General features: G+C 33.3%; 1 long non-coding RNA gene across 1 annotated transcript; it reads left to right on the top strand.

Annotated features, from left to right (window-relative positions):
- Positions 1-133: 133 nt before the first annotated feature.
- On the top strand, positions 134-27,233 carry LOC132693234 (uncharacterized). Its single transcript, XR_009616669.3, has 3 exons — positions 134-218; positions 21,528-21,636; positions 26,891-27,233. It is a non-coding gene; the product is annotated as an uncharacterized LOC132693234 (long non-coding RNA).
- Positions 27,234-27,528: the final 295 nt, after the last annotated feature.

Here is a 27,528-nt window from a genome sequence, read left to right as displayed (position 1 = left end):
ATCCCCAGCAGCAGTGTATCTTTGTAAGTGATCCAGGACAGGAGTGTTTCTTGTTTCACCAGCAGTAGAATATGGCTTTCTGATCACATGAGAAAAGAAGCTAAGGAGTAGACAGGGTTCTGTTTCAGTGTTCCACAAAGGATGGCGGTCAGGTCTCTCACCTTTTCCTTAACCTGATTTGCGAGTCCACAGTCAAGGCTTGTGGAAATAGCTGCTGGGTGAGTGTGGGCTCCATATATGTCTGTGGCTCCCAGCTAGTTTATACTGTCACTGCAGCACACACTCAGGCTTTAAGATGTGTAAAACCTCAATTGTTTCCCCCTTTGTTTTCATGGCAAAGTTTGGTGCCACTCTGATAAAAGTGAAACCTTTCATTTGCCCTGCATCTCCTTGGAATCTAGTTGGAATGGCTTTCTTCTGATCACCCTTCCCTAACTTGATCCTCAAAGTTGAACATACCACACTGAGCATAAGTCTAGTGTTATAAGTGATTCACTTTTCACAGTTCCTAAAATTAAGCCTAGCGTTTTACCTAGTTTTCAAGAGAAGAATAATATTTTCTAATATCAAACGTGATTAGGTGTTGGATTCTTAAGAGGAAATATACATGTCTCTTTTGTAGCACCTCCAAAGAGTTTGTTCAAGGGTAATTTGACTGTGGTATTTGCATAACTTGCTGACTTTATTATTTGACCCTTTTATAAATGACAAATGTACTGTATAATTTTAGGGCTAAATGTTATATTAACCTGTATATTTTGAAAGTGCAACCTAAACAAAGTCCAGAATTACACTTACATATGTTCACACCACAATAATGATTTTTTTTCTAAGTGAAACATAGAGAATGAAAACAAAATTTCAAGTCTTATTTCAGCAATTAATTTTTTCTCCGACCTTGAAGAGGTAATTTAATTCCAATTTTCCTTTCACGTAAATATTAGGGTGCTCCATCTCTCTTTAAAAAATCATGTCAATTAAGTAGTCAATGGTTTAGATCCTTCCAGGTGTATGAGCTACTCCCTGAGTGTAAATTATATTGTACTAACTGCATTCAGCCACCAGCGCTTGAAATTCAGTGAATTACTGCTCTGCTGCGCTAAATGTTCCCCTAATGACTTGAAAGAGTCCATGTACTTTTTAAATTTTCCAGCTTAAATACTAGGGGTTTTGTAATGTTCTTTACAAAAGTTGAAGAGAAGTAATATCTTATATATGGCATATTTTCTCACTACTAGTAGAAAAACAAAGCTGACAGGAAGCTTGAAAACTAATTAGATTTTACAATACACCCACTGCTTTTAATTTATGAGATGTACTTTAAAGGAAAAAGAAAAAAACATGCAAGTTAAGGATACTATTTAAATTCATCATGCTGAACAGAATTTCTGAAGCATAAAGCAAAGGGTGTCCCAAAACACTTGGTAGCATAATACCTGTCAAAATACTTGCTAATTAGTAAAATCTAAGAGCAGTTCCTAGTGAATGTTGTTATCCATACTTTCAAACAGTACATTTTAAGGTCTTGAAACATCACTCTGTGTTATCTTCAGAGAGCATTTCCTTGAGACCTTTGTTATGTACTGAAATGTGTTACAGTTTTAGATAAGTATGCCTACGTGGTTATCTATTCAATAGTATTTTTTTAATTTGATCATAATAATTTGTTGTTATACTTGGGTTTCCACTTTAATTAATTTCCAAATCTGTTGATGTAATTAAAGATATTACTAACTTGAATGTAATTTGGTATATGATTAGTTCTTCATCCGAGTTTCAATATATTTCGTGAGTATGTTATTTTGGCATCACTTTATCTTTCTTGATATGAGAGCACCCAGGGATTGTGTTACTTTTTCCCTCCCTTCTGTTCATGTTTTTCTACTCTTGTGATATACATTCACCTCCGATCAAGTACTTTACAAACCAAAATCTCTGATCTCTTCCACAGAATTAATTTACATTTTTATACATATCTGTCTTATAATCAAGTGTTAAAAATAAAAATAAATAGAGGTGCCTACGTGTTGTAGTTGGTTAAGCATCCGACTCTTGGTTTCTATTCAGGTCAAGATCTTGCGGTTTCGTGAGATTGAAACCCAGGTCGGGCTCTGCACTGGCAGCATGAGCCTACTTAGGATTCTCTGCCTCCCTCTCTCTGCCCCTCTCCACTCACGCTGTCCCTGTCTCTCTCAAAATAAATAAATACAGTTAAAAATATATAAATAAATAAATCTTGTCTACTAGGACATTTTGTGCTCTTGGCATGTCTCTTAGATATTCTGTCCCCAGTCATATTTGACTTTTCCAAGTGTTACACATTTTATAATCTAAGTAATATATGTTCATATGGTATTTGGAATCTTATTTCCAAGGGGTTCAACACAACTTTCTGTTTCCCTTCAAAAGACCAACTCTGAAAGATCTGTGGAAGGAACGACCATGGCACACAGGAAATACCGGAGAACTAAAGAAAAAAAAACCTTTAATGTATGGAAACTTGGTTTTATATTATTCTTACATTTTTATGTTTGTCTATGCATGTTATGGCGGATGAACATTTGGGTTGTTTCCATTATAACTATCATAATAAATACAGGTCCCCATTTTGCCTGTTTATATACCATTAATAATAAACTTTTAGATACAAATTTATGTACAATTATTGTCTATAAACACCAAATCCACCTCTTATACTCTGTGATGTAAAGTTGGCACTCAGCAAAATATATTACTCATACATCCTTGTCAGTTTGATTCTTATTGCATTTTTCCATTAGGAGACACTAGAAGAAACTTAGGAAGACAGGAAGGAGAATGACATCTTTCCCTATATTCTTGCCAGAATCACCTAGCTGAATTAAAATTTCATCCCAGCACCAGCAGGTTGAGCCAGATTCTTCTGACAGTCCCTGAAGCGGTTCCATTGACACCTATATATATATATATATATATATATATATATATATATATATGTGTGTGTGTGTGTATATATGTGTGTGTGTATATATGTGTGTGTGTGTATACACATACGTGTGTGTGTGTGTATACACACACACACACACACATATATGAAATTTATTGTCAAATTGGTTTCCATACAACACCCAGTGATCATCCCAACAGGTGCCCTCCTCAATGCCCATCACCCACTTTCCTCTCTCCCCCACCCCCCATCAACTATTCATTCTTGACAGATCTGAGCAAGAGCATTCCACAGTACTCTTCTGAAGTCCTGAGATACAAGAATATGTAGGTGATCCATTCCTCAAATATCTGAATTATAATTGCAAAAAAACCCTTATTCAACCTTTTAACCTCCTGATTTCTGGAAACCCAACCTCTCCCCTTTTGTTTTCCTGTCCTTATGTTGATAATGTTTCCCACACTCATATTCTCTGGCTCTGTGTTTTTTTGTTTTTATTTTTTAGACTTCTTGCCTCTGTAAACAATTCCTTATTATCAATCTATTATTTTAAATATTAGTACGGTTCCTGTTTTATTGGCTAGTCTCTGACTGATAAAAGGTATTTAAGGTCCTGACTATGAATTGCAAAATTAATTTCCAAAAAGCTTTTGGCAATTTATATTAATGGAATCAACACATGAATATGCATTTTTCTTTATGTCTTTTTACTCACATACCTAGTTTTAAAATATTTATCAATGCTCTAAGTTACAAAAGAGATTATTTTACTTTAATTCATATGTATTTCATCAAAAATGACTTATTTTGACATAAAACCTGTTGTTCACAGGTCTTACCTATTTTTAGATAATTTTAAAGTGCTTTGAATAGATATTTTGCTGACAATATTCAGATTCATTTTTATGAACCACAACGTTCACACAAACCAAGTATTTTGTTTTTCTGGATAGCATTTTAAGAGTGGGAAGAGAGAATATACTTTAATTTTCTGTTTTACAGCCTGTAGATTAAAGTTCTATGTGATTCTTATAATTATTAAATTACTCTACTTATAAGTAGAAATGTATTGGAATAGAAAAGTAGCTTTGAGAGGCTAGGTGGCTGAATCCATTAAGCATCCGACTCTTGATTTTGGCTCAGGTCATGATCTCGTGGTTTGTGAGATCGAGTCCAACATAGGGCTCCTGGCTGCAGGCACAGATTCTCTCCTTCCTTCTCTCTCTGTCTCTCTCCCACTCATGCTCTTTCTCTCTCTCTTTCTCTCTCTTAAAATAAATAAATAAACTTAAAAAAACAACTAGCTTTGAGACACTTCAGTGTACCTACAGGTACCACTCACAATTTATTTGAAAAAACAATTAGAACAAACAATATAAAATATAAGATAATTAATGTGTTTCCTCCTGCTGTACCAACTCCTGCCAACAGAGGTATCAGGGATTCATTCATATATAATCATTTTCTCTTATTTCAAGTGAAATAACTGGTATCACCTATGTCTTTTAGCCTTCAGTGTTTATTCTTCCTATTTAAATCCTTAATGCTGTAGTCATTTTTTTTTTTTTTCTGAAATAACCTAAATGAAAAAAAAAATGTATTTGCTGTCCTGGGATCATTGTATTTTTTTCCAATATACCTAAACATAGTTTCATTGTTTTAAGTTTATTTATTTGTTTTGAGAGAGAGAAAGAGAGAGGGGCAGGGACAGAGAGAGAAGGAGAAGGAGAATCCCAGGTAGGCTATGCACTATCAGCACAGAGCCCATATCATGAGATCACGACCTGAGTTGAAATCAAGAGTCAGATGCTTAACTAACTAAGCCACCCAGGCACCCCTGGTAGTTTAAATGTTAAGTAAGCTCTCCATTTTAGAATAGTTTTAGAGTTACATAAAAGTCTTTAAAATAGTAATGAGAGTTCTCATATACCCCGTAACCAGTTTGCCCTTTTATTAACATCTTACATTAGAATGGTATACTTATCACAATTAATGAACTGATACATGATCTTTGGCTAAAATTCATCTATTATTCAGATTTCTTTAGTTTTTATATAATGTCCATTTTAATGTTCCAAGATCCCAACCAGAATATGATATTACATACGTATTATGTATGATATTACATTACATGTTTCCTTGGTCCCCTCTTGGCTGTGACAGTTTCCCACACTTGCCTTGTTATTGACGATGTTGACTGTTTGAGGAGTACTGGCCAGGTATTTTGTTGGATGCCCTTCTGAATTTGTCTGAGGTGTTTTTTTTTGTTTGTTTGTTTTTTTTTTTTATGATTAGAGTAAGAGTTATGGATTTTTGGGGAGGAAGATCACAGAGGCAAAGTGCAATTCTCATCATATCATATCAAAAGTACACACCATCAACATGACTTATCACTGTTGATGTTAACCGTGATCACCTGGATGAGATAGTGTTGCTAGATTTCTCTACTGTAAATTTACTGTCATGCTCCTCTTCATATTTTACTCTTTAGAAAGAAGTCACTGTGCACAAGTTGCACATAAGGAGTAGGAATTTACATCCTCCCTCTTTGAGTGCATATAATCTACATGAATTATTTGGAAATACCCTAAATGAGAGAGTTCTCTATCATGTTCTATTTGCTTATTTTTTTCAATCATTTATTTATATCAGCATGGAATCATAGATACTTATTTTATACCTTAGGTTATAATCCAATGATACTTTGTTTATTTTTATGTTCAAATCATTCCAGCTTTCACCACTGAAAGAACTTTCATTTGTTTCCTGTATCCCTTTGACATATGTGTTGTGTTTTTAATTGCCATTTATTTACACTCTAGCTCTATAAGATACTTCAGGGTCATCTTGTTTTTCCCCTGCTTTCCTCCTAGAATCAGCTATTTCTCCAAGAAGTCTTGGTTACTTATATTGAAGAATGGTATTAGAAGATCTGGATTCTAGATACATTCATTCCTACTGGGATGACCTGTCTTCTAAGTCCTCTAAACTGAGAATAGAAGCAAATACACATATGCATGGTACACAGTGTATATACACATATCTGTAAATATACCTCTGTGTATCCCTTTCTGTCTATATTAAGCTAAATGTGAGTTTATATTGACACCTCCATCTCTATCCCATTAAAACATGTACTATTCTACCAGGCTTTTTTGCTTATATATAAACTTTCATTCCAAGAGTGAAAAATCTGGCCCCCCTAGTCTCCTCCATTGATCACTTAATTGTTCAATTCGAGTGTTCATGCATAACAGTTTTAGAATTATCAACCTGTAGCTCCATGAAAAAGAAAAAAAAATTACCAACAAGAGTATGGTACTTAGGTTCAGTTCTTTTGCTTTAGTCTATGATCACCATTCATTGTCCAAGTTACTTAAGTCCACACATTTCCCCCACCCACTTTAGTGAGGTTATTTCCCACATTATAATTAAGTTAGATTCTGTTGTCACAGTCTACCTTCACTCCTGGAATCCCACAACTTTCTAAAGGATTTTTTTTTTCAGTTGCAAACATTAGGGATCACTCTTTATGCAATAAATTTCCATTTGTTTTGCAAATGCAGTGTCCTGGATCCACCGTAACTTATTTCAGCAGCCTAAAAAATTCCCTGTGTTTCACTTGTTTTATCTTTTGCATCATTCCCATCGTTCTTGAATGTTCTGTTTTCTTTGCTTCCCCCACTATTGATTTGCAAACTCCTTGGGAGCTGCCAACCTATAATCTGAAATTGGCCTCCTTATGAGGAGAGCAAAAAGAGACCAAAGATGCAGACCACTCCAAATTGGTAGCTGGTAGGTTTAATAAGCAAGAGGATTTACTTGTATTTATTTTTTAATGTTTATTTATTTTTGAGACAGACACAGAGCATGAACAGGGGAGGGGCAGAGAGAAAGGGAGACACAGAATCTGAAACAGGCTCCAGGCTCTGAGCAGTCAGCACAGAGCCCCACGTGGGGCTTGAACCCATGACCTGTGAGATCATGACCTAAGCCGAAGTCAGATGCTTAACTGACTGAGCCAACCAGGTGCCCCAAAGGAAGAGACTTTACAAATGAGGCTTGTCTTCAGTGGCCTTGAGATGAATAGATCACTATGCCTGCCAACAAAAATTAACATTGGCTAATGAAACAGTAGAAATTTTAATTAAATGACTTAGGGAGTTCACAAATGTTGAGGGGGAAAAACAGGCCTAAGATATGGTTAGAAAAATATAATGCAGGTTGGAATCAAAAACATATTTAAATCCTTACTAGGAAAAAATCCTGGGGAGATACCAATATTGGTAGGAATGAGATTTATACACCATTGCTGCCATTCTGCTTCTGCAGTTCTTGAAAATGAGAGGCCTCATGGTAGGAGAGAACACTACCAGCATTCCCATGTTCCTTATGGACACCAAATTTCAAATCAAGTGTAAAATGAAAGGGTCTGCATTAGTTTCCTGTCTCTGCTCTAACAAATGAGGATAAGATTCATGATTCGAAACAACAAAAATTGAGGCACCTGGGTAGCTCAGTCAATTGAGCATCTGACTCTTGATTTCAGCTCCTGTCATGATCCCAGGGTTGTTGGATTAAGCCCATGTCAGGCTCCGTGCTGAGTATGGAGAAAAAAGATTTTCTCTTTTCCCTCTGCTCCTCTCTCGCACTTTCTCTCTTTGTCTCTCTAAAATAAAAATAAATAAATAAATAAATAAATAATAAATAAAACAGATGATTAAAAAAATAAAACAACAGAAACTTTTTCTCTCACAGTTCTGAAAGTCAGAAGTCAGGAAATCAGTATCACTGGGCCAAAATCAAGTGTCAGCAGAGCTGTGCTCCCTCAAGAGACTCCAGGGAATACTTGTGCAGGTTGACTTTTCCAACTTCTGGTGGCTGCTGGCAACCCTTGACTTGTGGCTACATTACTCTAATCTCTGTTTCTGTGTTCATATTGTCTCCTCCTCTTCTGTCTGTGTCAAATATCTCTCTGCCTCTCTCTTAAAAGGACATTTTTTATGGCATTTAGAGCACCAACAAATCATCCAAGATAATATTGCCATCTCAAGATGGCATCTAACTCAATCACACCTGCAATATCTTTGCCATATTAGGTAACAATTAAAAGTCTGGGGATTGGGGATGAAATTTTTTAGGGGACCATTTTTAAGCCTATCACAGCATCTGAGTGTTTGAGTCCACATTACAGAACACATACCACATTACACACATGTAGAAATGTGGTTCATATTGTGGACAAGTAGACAATAAAATATAGTTGCATTTTACCAATTACAATTTGGGCTCCTCACAAGATCATTTCTACTTACCTGAATTTAACAGAGTAGTTAAAAGAAATTATACCATATTACAATTCAGACTTAGAAAACATTGAATAGCTATCTTTAAAATTAAACTCAGTTAAGGTAAGAAAGTTACAGCCAAAGAAATATGGATGGGTGTTCCTTAAGCATTTGCCCTTAAACTAAGTAAGTTATGTATTTAATAGAAATTTCTCAGGTTCCACAGTTAGATTTCTGATTATTTGGATTGGACAGAACATCAAACTCAGTTAAGACTACACTAGGGTCAATTCTTCGAAGTAGAGCTGTACTGGCCATACAATCAGGCCTATGCTAGACCCATGCTTATGAATTGTAAAACTAAACCTTGACAGGATCAAAATAAAAAGCCAGTAAATTAACTGCCTGTTAAACATAGCATAACACTTTTGGGAAAAAAAAAACCCAACATAATCCATTAACTCAAAAACATAATCTAATCTTTCAACAATGTGGCACCAAACATCAGCAAACAAACAAAACTTGTCAGACTATGAGAAGGAGGAAAATGTGATTTGCATGGGGGACAAGCTCAAGTCAGTATAAACAGACCTAGACCTGACACATATATTGGAATTAGTAGTCAAAGATCTATAAATATGTTACAATTGTGGTATAATTGTATGTTCTGTAATTAGAATTACTGTATACATGTCCAAGGACTAAAAGGAAACAGTGCCACTCACAATTTTATTATATGAAATTGGTGCTGCCTTCTGCCATCTCTTATTTAGACTTTTATTTTGCGAAGTGAGGAATTTAATTCTGATATGTCTAGGTATGTTTTCCTTTGTCTTTATCTTATTTGGCTTTAGTTGTGGTTCTTGAATCTGTAGCTTTATATTTGTTTTTTAATTTGAATATGAGTCTTTTTATTGTCTACAAGTATTTATTTCTGCATTCATTACTCTTTCTTATCCCTTTCTAACTCAATTTCAAAGTTTATGAAACTTCTTATAATTGTTCTATTAGTTACTGTCATTTTGTCCACTTTTTTCTGCTGTGTTCTTTTTCTCCATGCTTCAGTTAATACTGTTTCTATTACTTTGGTTTCAAATTCAACAATCTTTTCTTCTGTAGTATCCAGTTTGCTGAAGGCACATCCGCTAATTATTTTATTTCAGGTATTCTATTATATAGTTAAAAATATTAAATTATACCAAGTGTGTTTTCTGGTCATAGCAGGAATTAATTAGAAAGGACTATGAGATTGTATGGCCCTTACCGGGAGCAATTGATGGGTTCAAGAAAGACAATAAAGCCTGACAGTGATTAATCAGCCACTTGAGGCTAAATGAGAAAACCAGAGATTGCGTCAGCAACATATAAAGTGATTTTCATCTGCAGTAGAGGGCAAGAAAGGCTGCAGAGTCCAGGATCAGGGATGAAAATTAATCAAGGGTAGATGAATTTCATGTAAGTTTTAATTCCAACCTTAACAATTTTGCTACGCCAAGGCCAGGGCTGACACTGGGAGCAGCAGAATCGAGACATATAAGAATCATCTGGGTGGATAAATTCAAAGACTTTGAAACTTCAGATTTCCATGAAATATTCCTTGACCTATGAAAATGCTCCTCCTTTCTATTGAAGGCTTGTGCCCTTCTTTTTCTTAGACACAGTATAGGCAATATCCACTTTGCTAGGTAACACACTACTCCCCTGGTGTGTGGTCCACGTCTCTTGCTTCCTCCTACTTTTGGTGCTGAACTTTCATTGGTAGAGGTAGCACATTGCACATTTTTGAAGAGATCCTTACTATTTACCAAGAGACACAGAAAGGTTTAGATCTTGAAATAAACCAATAATACAAAAGTGTCCTTGTCTGTGGGTAAGCATATCTGCCACTTGGGCTGTATGTCTTTCAGCTGTAACGGATTCATAGTATCTTGATGGTGCAGAATATTATGAGAAATTTGTGCAAATCTCCCAAGGAAAATAAAAATGTACATTAGAGACCTGGAGCAAAGCTTTGATTTCTACAATAATAAATTGCCATTTGACAAATAGCTCTGTTGGTACTTTTAGGTCTTAGTAGAAATGAAGCATTTGACTTTAAGATATTAAGAGTGATCATGTGGTCCAAAGTGTCCATCAAGCATTAATTTCAACCTGACTCACCAAGTCATGATCTCAGGCACCTCCGGCATCAATCTGTTGTAGTTTGGAAACAGTACTTTTAAGTTAACACACAAGCAGGCACTTATGTCACTAGGACTATCAGCTCCATTGTCACTTCTCCTTCAACTTTACCTTTGACCACATAAGGGTGTCTCTTTTGACCAACTAGGGAATGAACGAAAAAGCAGAGACTAGTCTATGATGGATTGACTTGATATTTGGGTACAAACCCAAATATCCTGGTACAAACCAGGATTATATACTTACTAATACTAATATCCTTTTAGGGATATCCCTAAAAGGTAGTGAGTACAAGAAACCCTCACACTGAGCAAAGCTTTGGGCAGTACATCTAGCTGTCTAGCTTGTTTGGAAATAAAAGTACTCAAGTAAAAATATATTCAGATTAAGGAACAGTAGAGTATTGCTGGTTGGCCAGGGGCCTAGAATAGTAAAGATGAGAAGATTGGTGTAAACACACAATGTATTTCCTTGTACGAAATGTTGTTTATGAATTATACTAAAAATTAAATTGTCTATGCTTAAGAGTACTAAAACACCAAATGATAAGCCAGTTGAAGCCACTTCAGTATCCTACCTATGAGAACTGACAACTGTAGGGATAAGTCTGACTCCAACAGTCACAGGAATTAAACTCCTAAACTCAACATGGGAGAATCAGTTTGATAACTGGAACCAGGAGTAGTGTTGGGCCTTTCCTTTCAAAGAAAGAAGGTGGAGAAAAACAGCCAAAGTTTCTACCTAAAGGTGTATTTTATAGAAACTGATTACCCAGTGAGTTGGAAGAATGTATATACATTCTTAATAGTGATGAAGAACTCAGTTAAGCCAATCGCTGACTATATGTCTGACTTTGTATTGTTGTAAATATGTTCATGACATGGAAGCTTCTAATTTCCCCCAATTCTTGCTAAAGAGTGTGCGCCTGATGAATGAGACAACACACACACACACACACACACACACACACGGAAGCAGAAGTGATGTGTGTGTATACGTGCAAACATAATGGTCTAAAAGAGAATTTTTTTAAAAGGAGAAGGGTAGTGCATAAATTTCCCAAACATCCTACAGAAAACGAGTCTGCAAATAAAAATTTACATAGATGTGATTTTAAAAAATATGAAGATCAAATCATTATAAACACTGAGAAATTTTACAATAATGAAACAAAACACAAATGTGTGATGTTAAAGAAAACCATCTAAAATGTTAAATACATGGTAAGCAAAATTTTACAATACTATATATGAAATAAACACTAGTTTTAAAACTGAATTAATGATAAATTTACCAATTCACCTAGAAAATAAAAGGATTATTTTTAAGATATCTATTTCCATTTCAAAACAAATTAAAATGTAACTTCAGTACATCAAAAATAAGAGTACAAAGTAATTTAAAAGGTACCAGATTGAAAATACAGGTAACCTTCACAAGAATGAAAATCCAATTATTATTATATTGTTCATTAGTAACTGCAGGAGACAGAAGTGAACGTAATAAGGACTTGAAACTACTGTGAAAAAAATGACAGTCAACATTCTATTTTATGCACAAAGGAAGATCCATTCAAGAATAATAAAAAGCACTTTTTCCTGACATGCCCACAGCCAAAGACTTTACAACTGAAAAAAACCCATACTGAAATATTGATAGAAATATACATTTCTTCAAAGCACGCATGCACATACCTGCGCATGTTTTGTAAAGAAAGGCTTTTTGGTATACAGAAAGCAATGTTGATTACAGAAATGGAAAAAAATACATTGAAATGTTATTACAATTTTTTAAATGTTTAAAACAATATATGTTACTGTATTAAATCAAGGTATGGAACATGCATGCAATTGGTGGGTAATTAAGCCCATTCAAGAAATACAAAGTGATGAGCACCCTAGAAGCCTAACCTATGCCCTCTGCCAGTAAGCTCCTCTTCTATTGTCACTTTTACACACAGATTCATTTTGATTTTTTTGAACTTCCTATGTAAGCAATCATATCGTAGTATTATTTTCTGTTGGATTCTATCACTCAGTATCTGTATCATTCATCCATGTTGTTACAGATGATAGAATTAGGCTTAAGTTCTTTACTGTACAGAATCCCATTGTGTGGAGCCTAAGTTTTTGTTCTGAGCAGATGTTATTGCCTCTTAATTTTTTTAAATTTAAATTCTTTTTAATGTTTATTTTTGAGAGAGACAGAAACAGAATGTGAGTGGGTTAGGGGCAGAGAGAGAGGGAGACACAGAATCCGAAGTAGGCTCCAGGCTCTGAGCTGCCAGCACAGAGCCAGATGCAGGGCTCGAACCCATGGACTATGAGATCACGACATGAGCCAAAGTTGGACGCCCAACCGACTGAGCCACCCAGGCACCCCATTTCCTCTTCATTTTTAAAGGATGTGATTATAGGAAACAGAATTCTGAGTTAACCTCTTCTTTTCCACTTCAAGACTTTTAAGATGTTGTCCAATGTTTTCTTGCTCACATGGTTTCTGATAATTTTGTTTTTGTGCCCTTATAGGTAGAGTGTTTTGTTTATTTTGATTTTTTGATAGATTTTCTATCGTATTTGGTTTGGTTTCAACAGTTTAATAGAATATGATTGTTTTCTTATTTTTTAATGTTTATTTTGAGAGAGAGAGAGAGAGAGAGAGAGAGAGAGAGAGAAACCTGGCAGAAAGGGAAGGAGAGAATCCCAAGCAGACTTGCCAACATGGGGCTCGATCTCAGGAACCGTAGGAAAATGACCTGAGCCGAAAGCAAGAGTCAGACGCTTCACCGACTGAGCCACCTAGACGCTCCTGTTTTCTTACTTTATTCTAGTACTTACACTCTTTGCTATTCTCTGAGTCTCTTGGATCTGTGATTGGTGTTATGTCCAGTCTATATTTCTGTATATAGAATTTTGTTATGAAATCTAATTATATGTGTAGTGCACTATTTGAGGTAGTCTCAAAGATCTTGGATGCTATTTTCTCTGTTTTTTATTTCTTTTATTATATTTTAAATCTTTCTTTTTCTATTTATATATGCTTCAAGTGATTTCTACTGATGTATCTTTACATTTATGGACTGGTAGATACTGCTGGACTTGGCTCTCTCTTGAATGAAGAAGTCAGTATCATTAAGGATGTGATTCAGAAAATATATTTAAGTCTCCAGATAGTTGAAATGTGTAGAAGTCTTTAGAAGGGCTGTTCTCGTTACTTAAATGTTACAACTGATGGAGAACAATGTTTATAAAATCTTCTAAAACAAAACAAGTAAGTCTAGAGATGATATTCCATTGGTGATATAGGAGAACTGTTGTAAGATTGTATACATGGGCTGATACCATTTCAATGAAGTGCTATTAACATAATTTGGTAAGTTTTATTAGACTTGGAACCTGAAAGCCTAACTTTAATTGCAATTTTAAAACAGGAGAGTGGTGTTAAATGATGAAAAGTGTACTTATTTTCCATGGGTCTCAATTTCTGAGGTTTTTAGTTTATGAAATAGTCAGGTATTTTAGGTCTATTTTTAAAACAGAAATATAACAATGCCATCATGTGGACTTTCTCTAACATTTTGCTTTAAAAGATTCTTAATAGTTAATCTCACCCTTTACATATAACCATTTTACTAATGAGAGCTAATTTTGATGGCCCTAATACAGTTCCCATGTATTTTAAAATGTAAGACTTCCAAGTGTCCAGGCATAAAGGCAGACCACTAATTCAAATCTATTCCCATATCATACAAAAATTAAATATATTTGTGTGTGTGTGTATGTACACATATATTTTAAAATAAAGCACTATTTTTAGTTTTAGGTTTACAGAAAAACTCAACAGACAATACAGAGCATTCCCACATGCCTACATGCCTGTTCCCCACCCCCCCTCAGATGCTCTATTCACATCTTGCATTAAAAGTTCACAGCAAGGTTCACTCTTTGTTGCACAGGCTATGATTCTTGGCAAAAGTATGATGACATGCATGGAGCTACCATTAGAGAATCATACAGAATAGTTTCACTGCCATAAAAATCATCTGTGCTTCATCTACTCATCCTCTTTCCCCTTAAACCACTGGCAACCCCTAATCTTTTTACTGTCTTCATAGCTTTGCCTTTCCAGAATGTTATGTAGTTGAAATCATACAGTATGTACCTTTTTCAGTTTGGCTTCTTTCACTTAACAATGCGCATTTGAGTTTCCTCTGGGTCTTTCCACGCCTCAGTAGCTCATTTATTTTTATCAATGAATAATATTTTAATGTATGGATATACTACAGTTTATCCATTCACATATGGAAGGGCATCTTAGTTGTTTTTATGTTTTGGCAATTATGAATAAAGTTGTTATAAACATTTACATACAGGTTTTGTGTGAACACAAATTTTCAAATAATTTGGGTAAATTCCAAGGAGTATGATTGCTGGAATATCTGATAAGTGTAAATTTTTTACTTCTCTCTACTAAAATAATGTAGAAAAATGAATAACCAGGAACAATGAGTAACTCTAGTATCCCAATCATAGTTTCTAAATAAACTCCCATTAAAAGGAACCAGGATAAATGGACCATTCTTGGTTTGGTGTAAAATGAGCTTAGAATATTCTTTTCTATGCAAAGGCAAGAAATCTATCAATGACTACATGTGTCATATCAAAATGATTCAGAAGTGAACTTGAAGAAATACTTGATCACCAGAAAGAACAACCTTATTGGATCAACACACACCAAATATGTCAAGATAGACAAATTGTTAATAATAATAATAATTTTAAAACATTTTTTATCACATTTGGAGGATGTTAGAGAACCAATTCACTTTGGTTGCATATTGGTTGAATATTCAACAGGAAAACATTCAGGATTTTTTTTTGCCTTTTCTTTTTAAAATGTACCATAGTGTCACCAACAATAGAGAATGAAAAGTGTCTCATAGAAATATCCAAACTAATGAATAAATAAATGATAGACTATCAGAATTTGCAAAGCCCCAATTACATAGTGGATCTATGGAATAATCATAAATAGTGGTTAATTAACATCATACACAGAATAATTAGATAATAATCAACATCTATAATAGTTTGTTTTTAATTTTTTAATGTTTATTTATTTATTTGAGAGACAGAGAGAGAGAGAGGTAGAGAGAATCCCAAGCAGGCTCCACACTGTCAGCAAAGACCCCCAACATGGGGCTCAAACTCACAAATTGTGAAATCATGACCTGAGTCGAAACCAAGAGCTGAATGCTTAGCTGACTGAGACACGCAGTCACCTATAGGAGTTTTGATAAATCCAGTCTACCTGAATAAGCTTCTAGATATAACTAGCAAACTTTCTAAAGCACAGTAAACCAAGGGGAATATTAAATGTTAAAATGGGATACCAGGAGTAAAATCTAGATTGTGAGAACCATAGGACAAATGACCCAATTTCTAGAACAATAAAGTTGAAAGGGTAATAAAAGCAAAAGAGGAGATTAAGTGACTTAAGAGTGCAATTTGTAAATTTTGCTTGGATCATAATTCAAGCAAATGGACAGAAATAGAAATTAGGATCAATCAGGGTAATTTGATATTTATTTGATGATATTAAGGAGTTTCATTACAGGTTTTTATAGACTTAAAAGCTGTATGTTTCTGCTTTACATGAACTGTTGTATTTTAAGGATATATATTAAATTATTTATGTATAAAATAATATGATGTCTGGAAGAGGCTTCAAAATGATCCAGGAGAAGGAATGTGTAGGAATGAAGTTAAAGTATAATTATCCATGAGTTAATCAGTGTAGAAGCTTGGTAATGGTTATATGATTTTCAAAAAACTATTATCTTTTTTACTGTGTATATTATTTTTCCTGCTTTAGACTTAAAATTGACTTGTAGCAACACCTTTACTTCACAAAATACAGATTGTGTCTTATTAATAGTTGATCAAAGTTCTCATTTTTATTGGGCAAAATAAAATAGTCCAAGAATATTAAAATGAATCAACTTTATTAAAGTTATTTTAAAATTGTTTAGAATTTATTTTTTCAATAGTTTATTCTTTTTAATTTCACTATTACTTCAGGATTCATGTAGTCATTGAAGATCTCTTATCAGATTGTAGGAACTATGATATTTTACCATATATTCTGTTTTATGTAGCATATTATGATTTCCTAGATAATTTAACTTAAAATGTATGTTGGAGGAGGTAGGGAGTCTAACTGACATAAAACACTGATGTTATCCCATAGTGAGAACATAATATCTTTTCCAAAGAGCTTTGAAATTAAGACAATTGAATTATATGGATGTGATTTAAAACATGTTCTTTCTCCCCTAAATAGTAAGATTTCTAGAAGTTATAAGCAAGTAACCTATAATTAATGAATAAAAATAAATATTACTATCTTATTCTTAATTTATCTTTACTCATCATTTCTAGTCTCTACAGAATATTTTTATTATAGTTTTTCTAACTAGTGCATATAAATCTTTCCTCCTCATTAAGTATCTCATTGAGAATCACATAGCTTTAGTATTATTCAGAGTGTGATTCCTTTAACAGTATATAATCTCAATACATATTTTTGCTATTAAATTGCTTCATTGGATAAGATTGCCAGTGTGCAATTGTGAAGTAAAAATTCCTCCATTCATTAAGTTTCAATGTAGAAAATGTCAATCCCAATGAAATTGTAAACACCTGTATTTATCGTGCATTCAAGATTCGATCTCAAAGACCCAGTAGGTATATTTTATGAAAATGATTGTACTCTCCTCACTATAGCTTGGAAATCTGACTGTGAGAAGAGTTCAGTTACATATAAATTAAATAATGACATAAAGGAAATGTAAAAGTGACAAAAATGATACACGGATAGGGTTTTTCTTTAGACCTAGTTTTCAGTTCTTAACTTAAATTTCCTCTAAAGGGAAGAAGAATTGAAGATCACTGAAATATATATGGCTCTCTTCTCAGAAAGCCCGTTCAATTCTTTCAGGCTCAAAATAAAAGGGAAAATATTTAGATGACAATCAAATTATGGTTTAACATTTTCATTCACTTTATTTTAAAGACACTTTTTTCACTTAAGTTTCTATATAAAAATGATACTGATTTTCTGGTTGCAGCTAAGATTCCCACTCTGTTTTGTCAGTAACACTGCAGAGGATAAATACATCCATGAGGACACAGTTATTTTGTGCTTAGAAACACGTGAAATTGTAAAAATCTCACCAATAATACAGATTACATCAAATGTACTTCTTCCATACTGAACTATCACATTTTTATTAATTATTTGATAGTTTTTGAAGTAATTTTAATATAGTGAAATTTCTAAAAACAGTTGATTTTCACTCTGGTGTATTCTGTTAGATGGGTGTTACTAATTACATTCTTAATTCTAATTGCTATGTGTTTTATGTGTTTTTTGGTCAGTTTGTATAGTTAGTGTGCTGTTTCCAAAGGTAGGATACATACTTCTGGGAGTTGGGAAATATACTTTTTGTTTCGTGTGTTTATCAGCATATTGCTTATAATCAGGGTGATTACATATTCTTATTAGTCTGGAACAATTATGTTTTACATATGTTGTCTTTAAATTCCATTTGTTTTATATTCAGTCCCAGATTTTTCATATTATCTCTATCATTATAATTTTTATTTGCATGAATAAAGCCGGGATGAGCTTCTTAAGCTTCCTTTTTATACTTTGGCTTCTGTCAGACTCTCCTTTAGCAGTGACTGAGATGCATGTGACAGCATTTTCACTTCAGCATACTCACATTCTGTGAGATGCAACATAATGAATTATCTCGCTTTCAAGGAAGTATTTAATGCTGCTCTGCGTGACACATGCTCTATCAGCCATTGAGTCGTACAGCTCATGTCACAGGACAACCCATATCTTATATAAAGCCAGGCCAGCAGATATAGAAGTTGGAGGGAAATAGGTGAGATTACAGGTCCAGTGCATGTAAAACATGTATTGGAAATAGAACATGAGTTGTCTTAGTCTAGATTGTACAGAGTGGTCTGGATACTCTCGTTATGGTAATAGCATAATTTATAGCATCACATAAATTTATACAATGTATTTTTATCATTTGTGATATTCTTTTTCTTTTTTTTTGAGAGAGCGTGAGTGGGGGAGGGGTAGAGGGAGAGAGAGAGAATCTTTTTTCCAATGTTTATTTATTTTGAGAAAGAGAGAAAGTGAGGGTGCATGTTCATACATGAGCATGAGTGGAGGAGGGGCAGATTGAGAGGGAGAGAGAGAATCCTAAGCAGACTCTGCACTGAGAGCAGATGGGGGACTCGATCTCACCAACCGTGAGACCATGAACTGAGCCAAAACCAAGAGGTTCTTTTTCTTTTTAATTTTAAAATGAAACATCCTGGGGGTCCTGAGTGGCTCAGTCAGTTGAGCATTTAACTTCAGCTCAGGTCATGATGTTGTAGTTATGAATCCGAGCCCACATCAGGCTCTGTGCTGACAGCTCATAGCCTAGAGCCTGCTTCAGATTATGTGTCTCCCTGTCTTTCTTCCCTTTTCTCTCTCTCTCTCTCTCTCTCTCTCTCTCTCTCTCTCTCTCTCAAAAATAAATAAACATTAACAAAAATTAAAATGAAACATTTTACAGCTATAGGCTCAAAAAATACATAAATTGTATGTCAGTGGAAACATGAGTATTGAATTTCTGCTTTTGTAAGTGAGAGATATGATTGTGTAACTTGTGCAAACTATTCATTTGACACCCAATCTGAGGGCATAGTAGTTTTATTGACTATATGGAAATCATAAGATGCAAATTTTCTGAAGAAACATCAACATATGACTTTCTTAATAGATCAAATGACTATTGTAGTAAATTCTAAATTTAAAAAAGTGAAGATGAATTATTTATGCTTATAATCATAATATGAAAACAAATTTCAGTGGAACACAACATCATGATATAAACAATATTCTTACTAAATTAAAAAATATATACTCTTGAAACTGGTATGAAATATATATATTTAAAATCCATCTAAGCTGTGATGTATAGCAATGAAATAGAAGCTCTGTGGTCATGTTCTTTCTTGCCTGATACCAATTGAATTAAAAAATTTTAGAATCTTTGATTCTTAAGATTCTAAACTTTTAAAAACAAGTTTAAATATTCTACAAAGTTCTAAAATAATTTTGTAAATACGCTTTCTAATACTTATTGTGATTAAAAAAAAGTCAGTTGAAAGCTATCAACCAGAGTAGTCAAGAAACAATATGTAACAGACAATATTTACTGACAATAAAGTCATAAGCAGGTTGAAAGTGAATTATGTTTCTTTAAAAGAAAGGGAGAAATGGAAGAAAAAAACTAAGATGAGAGCTTCAAAATTATCTTCAAGATTTACTTTTGAATTTCATAATTGTACTTTGAAATATCTTAAATTGTAGGAAGAATCTATTGATAGAAATTTCAACTTTTAGTTGTATTTAAATTTCTATGTAATAATGGAATGAGATGGAATTCAGAAGCCTAAGTTGCTTTATTATCTCATTCAAAAGAAATCAACTTGTTTTATTATATGTAGCTTATAAAAATGCATATCAAAGTCAGATATCTTCAGTGGAAGCCTAAAGACAGGGTTAATGAAACTACTTGGGCTGAAACCTATAAATTTAGGTTTTAATATATAAAATAAATTATAATTAAAACATCCTTGATCTGGGGCATTTGGATGGCTCAGTTGCTTAAGCATCCAACTCTTGATTTTGGCTCAGTTCATGATCTCACAGTTTGTGAGATCTAGCCCACATCAGGCTCTGTGCTGACAGTGTTGAGGCTGTTTAGGATTCTCTCTCTCTCTCTCTCTCTCTCTCTCTCTCTCAAAAATCCTTGAGTTAGTTGAATTTGCTAATCTACTAGGTGTCTCAGTGTAAGAGTGTGTTTTTTCAATTAAAAATAAAATAGTTTAGTAGTTAATATATTAACCTTAATAAATTATTAAATAAATTAGGATTAATAGATTAACTTCATAAGTTAATAGATTTATCTTACAATTCTCAAAGAAAATTTCAGGCAATTTTTATACAAAAATAAAAATTAAGCAATATTGAAAAAGTATATATATTTCTTAGAAAACTCCAGTGATAGTATTAGTGATAGTTAAGAATCTGATAAGATATATGAATAGTTCCAAATATTACTTCTTGTTTGATGTTGTTTTTCAATGTTCAGATAATCAAAATTAAAAAATAATTTTTTTGGCTTTCAATGATGGGATATATGCCATTTTAGTTTTAGAAGAATATGTTTTAAAACTGTATTTCTAAAGGAAGCAAAGTTAGCCAATTTAGTAAAACCAATTTTTGACCAATAAATAATTATTTCAAAAAATAAAATGTCCCAGGTCATCTTACTTATAACACAAAACAAAACAAAACAAAACAAAGCTCCAAAAACTCTTGAATTTAACAGCTTCTCAGTAAGTTATGCTGATTCTGATTTTTAAGTTATGCTTATTCTGATTTTTCTTCAGAAAATACTAGTTTTATAGGTGTTCAATCCTGGAGACTTCTGCATTTTATTTGTGTTTCAACTTAAGGTTTAGCAAGTCAAGATTTAGTCAGTTTTGTAGGATTACAATTATGTATTTACTTGCTTTGCCTGCTGTTTACATGGTTTACATTATAGTTGAAGAAATATCAAGTCAGAACTCAAAAATGCAGTTCTGGTTTTTATCTATCAAATTATTCAAATACTAAAATGTGTTCTGTTAAATATTTCACATGTACCTAGATATCCAGATTCAAAAACGACATATATTGAAACTTAAATGAACCACAATAAAAAGCTTTCTGACCTTAAGAGGTATTAAGTGAGATAATTTTCTTTTTTATCATGAAGTTATTAAGGCTGAAAAAAAATCTCAAATAATCTTTTGAAAGAGGAGTTTACTGGTACTTATACTATTCTAGATTCACTGGAAATTCTTTGTCTTTAACTGTAATGGTTCTTCATTTTGCTTTATGGAGATCTACTTCTGGTTCTTAAAAGTTTCTAGGGTTATGTTTGTTCATTAATGCTTTTAATGTTCCTTGTTATATTGCTGCTTCAATTTTTACTGTCTTCCTCACATCAGGTTCTCACAGCCTGGAGTTTACCTTGAGTCATAAAAATTTGAGATTGTGACCTAAACTAATGATGTAGAACACTGCACAGTTCTACAGGGCTCAGTAGGATTAATGGAGGTTTGTATACTTTTAATCAAGTGCTATAATGAACACACAGTGAATTTTGTAGAATGGCTACAAGACAAATACGCCTATTAGGAGGGAAAAAGATGATGTGATGAGTCACATAAATAAAATGATCAAGGTAGAGAAAGTGCTACAGATCTCTAGTTAAATATGAGAATCCCACCGAGTATTTGCAATGTGCTCTTAGATAATGGCCATAAATAAGCATATATTCTATGTCAAATAGTTAACTTTTACATCTGTAAGGCAGAGTGAGATAGTACAGATCTGAGTAACAAAGTATATGGAAGAGGAATATTGCTTCCAAGGTTAGATGTACCATTTTTATTAAAATTTAACAATAATCATAAAAATCATAGATTTGAGATGTAAACTTAGGTTTTGTGCCAATTTATCTCTTGACACTCATCATATCAGATTGCTTCAGAGAACTGAGCTAGTTGGGGCAGAACTGCCTGGATCTAAAAGGTCTGAGAGGAGTGAAAACTGTAGATTGTTAATGGTTACCTGAAGCTTTATGCGGAGAAGGATTTGGGGCTACTTCTGAATTCAGCAGGCCAGAGAACCTCTCTGGAAGAGGACAGTCATGATGCATGTGGAGGGGTGATTTCGGTGGCATGATCACCATGCATTTCCCATCCAAGTCTCGATTTTTTTCAAAGTTAAACAGATCAATATCAGTGTGAATATCGATATACATATCTCTTAAAGCATAGCCTCCTTGTCTTTTTTTCCAATGATCTACATTGTAATTAGTTTTACATAAAGAATCTACCTATGTGTAATTGTATTCTTTCTTTAAACAGTTATTTATTTTTAATGATTTTTTTTTTATTTCTACATCCCCACTTTCATTTTTCTCTTGGCCCCTCTCCATCCTCATTATTACTTAATATCACAGCATCTCACCTATTCTAACAACATAATGTATATCTTTTGGTATTTTATTTTTATACTCAAATAACCCTATAGATACATAAACTCTTTTTTTAAAATGTTTTATTTATTTTTGAGAGAGACAGAGACAGAATGCAAGTGTGTTAGGGGCAGAGAGAGAGGGAGACACAGAATCGGAAGCAGGCTCCAGGCTCTGAGCTGTCATCACAGAGCCCGACTCAGGGCTGGAACTCACCAGCCATGAGATCATGACCTGAGCCGATGTCGGATGCTCAACCGACTGAGCCACCCAGGCGCCCCGATACATAAACTCTTATAAATAGGTATACAGGCATAGGTATATATGAAACAAATTTCTGTTATGATTTCTTTTATTTACTTTAAATTTTTTAAATGTCTACTTTTGAAAGAGAGACAGAGCATGAGCAAGAAAGGGGTAGAAAGAGAGGGAAACACAGGACTGAAACAGGCTCCAGGCTCTGAGCTGTCAGAGCAGAGTCTGACGCAGGGCTCGAACTCATATACCGTGAGATCATGACCTGAGCTGAAGTCGGACGCTTAACCAACTGAGCCACCCAGGCTCCCCTGTTATGATTTCTTTTAAAAAATAACACATTTTGCATAATTCCAAGCATCTTGAAATTTTTTATTCTCACACAACAGCATAAGATGGACATCCCTACATAATATGTATTAATACTCTTTGTCATATTTTTTAATGTCTATTAAATTCTACATGCCTTGTATGTACCATAATTTTTAGTCATTTTTATATTGAAGTGCAAGAGATTTCTTTCTATGCTTACCTATTATAGGAGATCTTTGCCTATTAGAAATATGTTTCAATAACATCTGCTAAATATTTTATTATTTTTTATAATTACATTTATGAATGGAGTCTTTGGTGCCTATTCAAACATAAATGGCTCTTCTTTTAGAGTTCCTGAGTTTAAAATCTTTATAAGGTATGTATCTTCTAATTCTAGAATGTATATGTACTTTTATTCATATTCGTTAAGGTATGCATATATTTTTAAGACTAATCCTATCTGACTTTTGTTCATTACATAGGTGACTGTCTCTCTTTTTAAACACTCAAATGGATACCAAAATATGCTAGAAACATTAATTAAATAATATATCTCACTTCAATTTATCATATTTTAATTAATCTCCTATATATTGGTATCTACTACATTATTAATCTCCTTCTATGCCATTCCAGCACTACATTGATTTAATTACAGTGAGTCCATAGAATGTTCCTCTGATGAGCTATTCCCCCATCATTGTTATATTTTAGCATTCTTTTCTTGACTACTTTAAAAAATTAGTTCTTTCAGAAGAAATTTAAAATTATTTTACAGAATTCAGAAAAATAAAAATAACAATGATAACTCTTAGGGTATCTTCACTGTAGTTTAATTTAATGAATAGAAGTTTTCTGAGAATGTATGTATTTATAATATTGTCTTTCCAACCAAGGACAAAGCATTTAGGAGAGGAATAAGACATTCCTCTCAAGACATTACACAAGACATTAAAATACACAAGACATTACAATATTTGAAACCCTATCAGTGTACATTTAGTATATAATCAAGAAACTTTTTCACATAAAAATAAAATTCTTATATAAAAATAAATCACATCCATGAATAAACAATGCAAAAAACTGAAGTTTTAGCCAGAAAAACTCAATAATGATATTTGAATTCAGTATAAATTTAGTATCAAAACTAGAAAACATTCCTTTTATGTGAAAATTTTGTTTCATTTTGATACTAAGTTTATACTGAATTCAAATATCGTAAGGTTCTCTGTGTGTCATTTGATCACTTTCTTAAATGCTTTGCACAATTATTTTTCACCCTAATTATTGGTAGTAGTATGTTTGCCATCATTTTGAAATCAGCATAGTTTTGAGAGAGATATAGTGACATGTACTTTACATAAATATATATTTTATCAAGATATCCCTACATTTCTAATTATTTTTAATTTATGTGTTAACTCATACCCTATGAGCATTGTGGTTTATTATCATATATTTTTATCATACATTTTCTCATCATTGTATTTATTATATATACATTGTATATATAATATGCTATATAATATTCTTTTTATTTTTATTATTGTTTTTTATTTAAACTCTCATCACCTGACATTATTATTATCTCTATTCTTCCTGTGTCTGCTTCCATTTCCTGGTATGTTTCACCCCATCTCCTCAATAAGTTTGATACAAAAAATTGTCATTTTAGTCTATTTTTTTGTAAAAGAATATATTACTGGATTTAATTTTATGAATAGGTAAGGTTAAGTTGAGGTAAGGACTCACTTCCCTCAAGGACTTGGGTATGATTAGGGTAATCATATCTGGTAATGATACTAATTTAAAATCATCTGTAATCTCTCCTCTGTTAGTACATGTTGAATTTTTACCTTATAATTCTTATAGTAAGAAACACTGTTGATACAAAACACAACAGAAACTTGAATAATTTAAGCATAAGTGATAAAGATTTGTTAAGTAAAACTATTTTGTTTCCATCATTTGCCATGAAGCTGTACAAAATGTAGATACCTGTAAAAATTAAGTTAACCATTTTATTTATATATTGGACACATTTATATAGAAATAAGTTCAAGTTAAAAAAAATATCAGAGCCAATATAAATCTGCGTATGTAAGGAAACTAGATGATTATTTAATTTGGGATTACATCTAATAGTAGCATTCGTGAGAACTGTGAATTCTCTTTTATCAGTTCCTATAATGAAAACACAGTTGATTCTGATACAAATCTGTATTTCCTACAATGTTCCTGTATTAAGGAACACTAAGTAGAATTTTCCTAGTAGCCCAGGAAAAATATCCTCTTACAGTGAAGTCTTGGGTTTTTTCTATTTTGAATGATATTTACTTGGTACCCCTTTGCCTGGCTCTTTTTCCTAATTGCTGGAAGTCACTGATATTTTGTAATGATAACAAACAGAATCTTGATGCTCAATGTTTTCACTCATTGACTTCTATAGGAAATTGTTCTCTCCAGCATGCATTCTGAAATTCTGGCTGCCCATGTTACTGGTTAATGACCATAGCCCCATGATGCTACTGCCTTCTGGATCTCTGTAGCCTAACTGTGCTGTGTCTGTGTTTTGTATGTTGAACAATGAGGAAAACATTAGAAAACTGAGTAGGTCATCTCCTTCATGTACTCATATTTGAAAAAAGGGTCCCCTATTGACCAGCATCATTAAACTTTCTTCAAACAGTGCTCGTCAGAGTTTTCATGTTCTGTGTGTAACTAACATTTACTGAGAACAATAGTCCTACAAGATAGATTTACATGAACATCTAGTCCATTCAATACATATACAAATTAAAGTGAATTTATGGTTTATTTATTCTATTAATATTGCTCAATTTCAACTGGTATTTTGGTACTTTTTTTCCTAAGAATGCAGAAATAAATAAATTAGTACAAAATATCCAATATTATTTGTATCAATAATTTAAAGAATGACACATTTAATTTTTCATGAGCAAGTAAAAAAGAATAAAATATGTTTTACTGTAAATGTTACTACATTTTTCTTGGGTAGTAATAGCCTGAAGCATTACAGTTAAAAGCATGTCTTTATAGATCCTGTCACAAAGTATCATATAGAGCAGGATTTTATAGATTATGAAGTAGGATTTCATAAAATGTTTGTGAAAGCAATTTTCCTAATTTCCCATCAATATTTAAATACTTTTCAAAGAAAATACATTTCAGTAGCTTTCAGAATTACATCATTGTTCAAAAAATAGTATAATAACAAGCCAGAAATCAAATTATAACTTTTAAAAAGTAATGGTATTAAGTGCCTTGGATTTCTGTAACAATAACAAATGGAAAAGTATACAGTTGGAATTCTAGTTTGTGAAGCTGTTAAGAAACACCATGTTCTCCAAATGTTTTGTGTAATGTTTGAGCAGATATTTCTTATGATTGTGAATTCAGAAACCCCATTTCTGTTCTTCTTTAATACTGTATGATTTATGGAAACAATAACCCTTATAATCTTCTATTCACACACTCTTTCCATTTGGCTTCTGGCTAGCTTTGCCTAAGGGAGGTAGTCTTGGAGTGCTGAAAGTTAAGAGGAAGGAGAAATAGTGTTCTTTCTGTTTCAATTTATTGTCTGGCAGTGTCTGTCCAGCAACATCGGACAACAATGGAGTCTAGGAGACTGGTCAGTTCTAGCATCCCCAGCTTAAAACATTTTACCAGGCATTAGTGTGTCCCTGTTTGCTCCAGCATCATTCAAATGATGTTTCTTCTGTGTTTGCATCACAGTTCTAGGGAACACATGTCTGACAAGTTCCTGCCTTGCTCACCTTGATATTAAATCATCCCACATGATATTAGAAGAGCAGCGACAAGTGAGACACTCACCAGAAGAAAGGGGAGTCGATTTTCCTGCTTTTACTAAGCTCTGGGTGACTTCATTTCTTTTTTATCCACTTAATTATCTCAACACTTTTTTATCCAGTTAAATGCTCTCTTTTCAGAATATCCAGAATCATTCGTTTTGTTGACTAATGCTTACTACCCAACTGATGCAATATGTAATACCATAAAATAACCCAAAGATTACAAAAGGAGAATTTTTTTCCTGAAATGTGTTGGAAAAAATAAAACCTGGATCATAAAATGGTGGATTTAATCAGTTACTCTGTCAATAATCATAAAATCACCTTTGTTAACCTAATCATATTACGTAGTTATGACTAAAATACTTGTCCTGAAACAGACTCTTAACTATAGAGAACAAACTGATGGCTACTGGGGGGAGGTAGGTATCGGGATGGGTTAAACAGGTGATGGGCATTAAGGAGGGTACTTGTGAAGAGCACCGGGTGTACATACAACACCCAGTTGTTACATACAACTTACATACAAAGCGATGACTCACTAAATTCTACACCTGAAAC

The sequence above is a fragment of the Panthera onca genome, chromosome B1, assembly GCF_046562875.1.
Source record: "Panthera onca isolate mPanOnc1 chromosome B1, mPanOnc1 haplotype 2, whole genome shotgun sequence".
In the NCBI taxonomy this organism is placed as follows: Eukaryota; Metazoa; Chordata; class Mammalia; order Carnivora; family Felidae; genus Panthera; species Panthera onca.
Note: the sequence above shows the minus strand (reverse complement) of the source record. Positions and strands in the feature narration are given on the sequence as shown.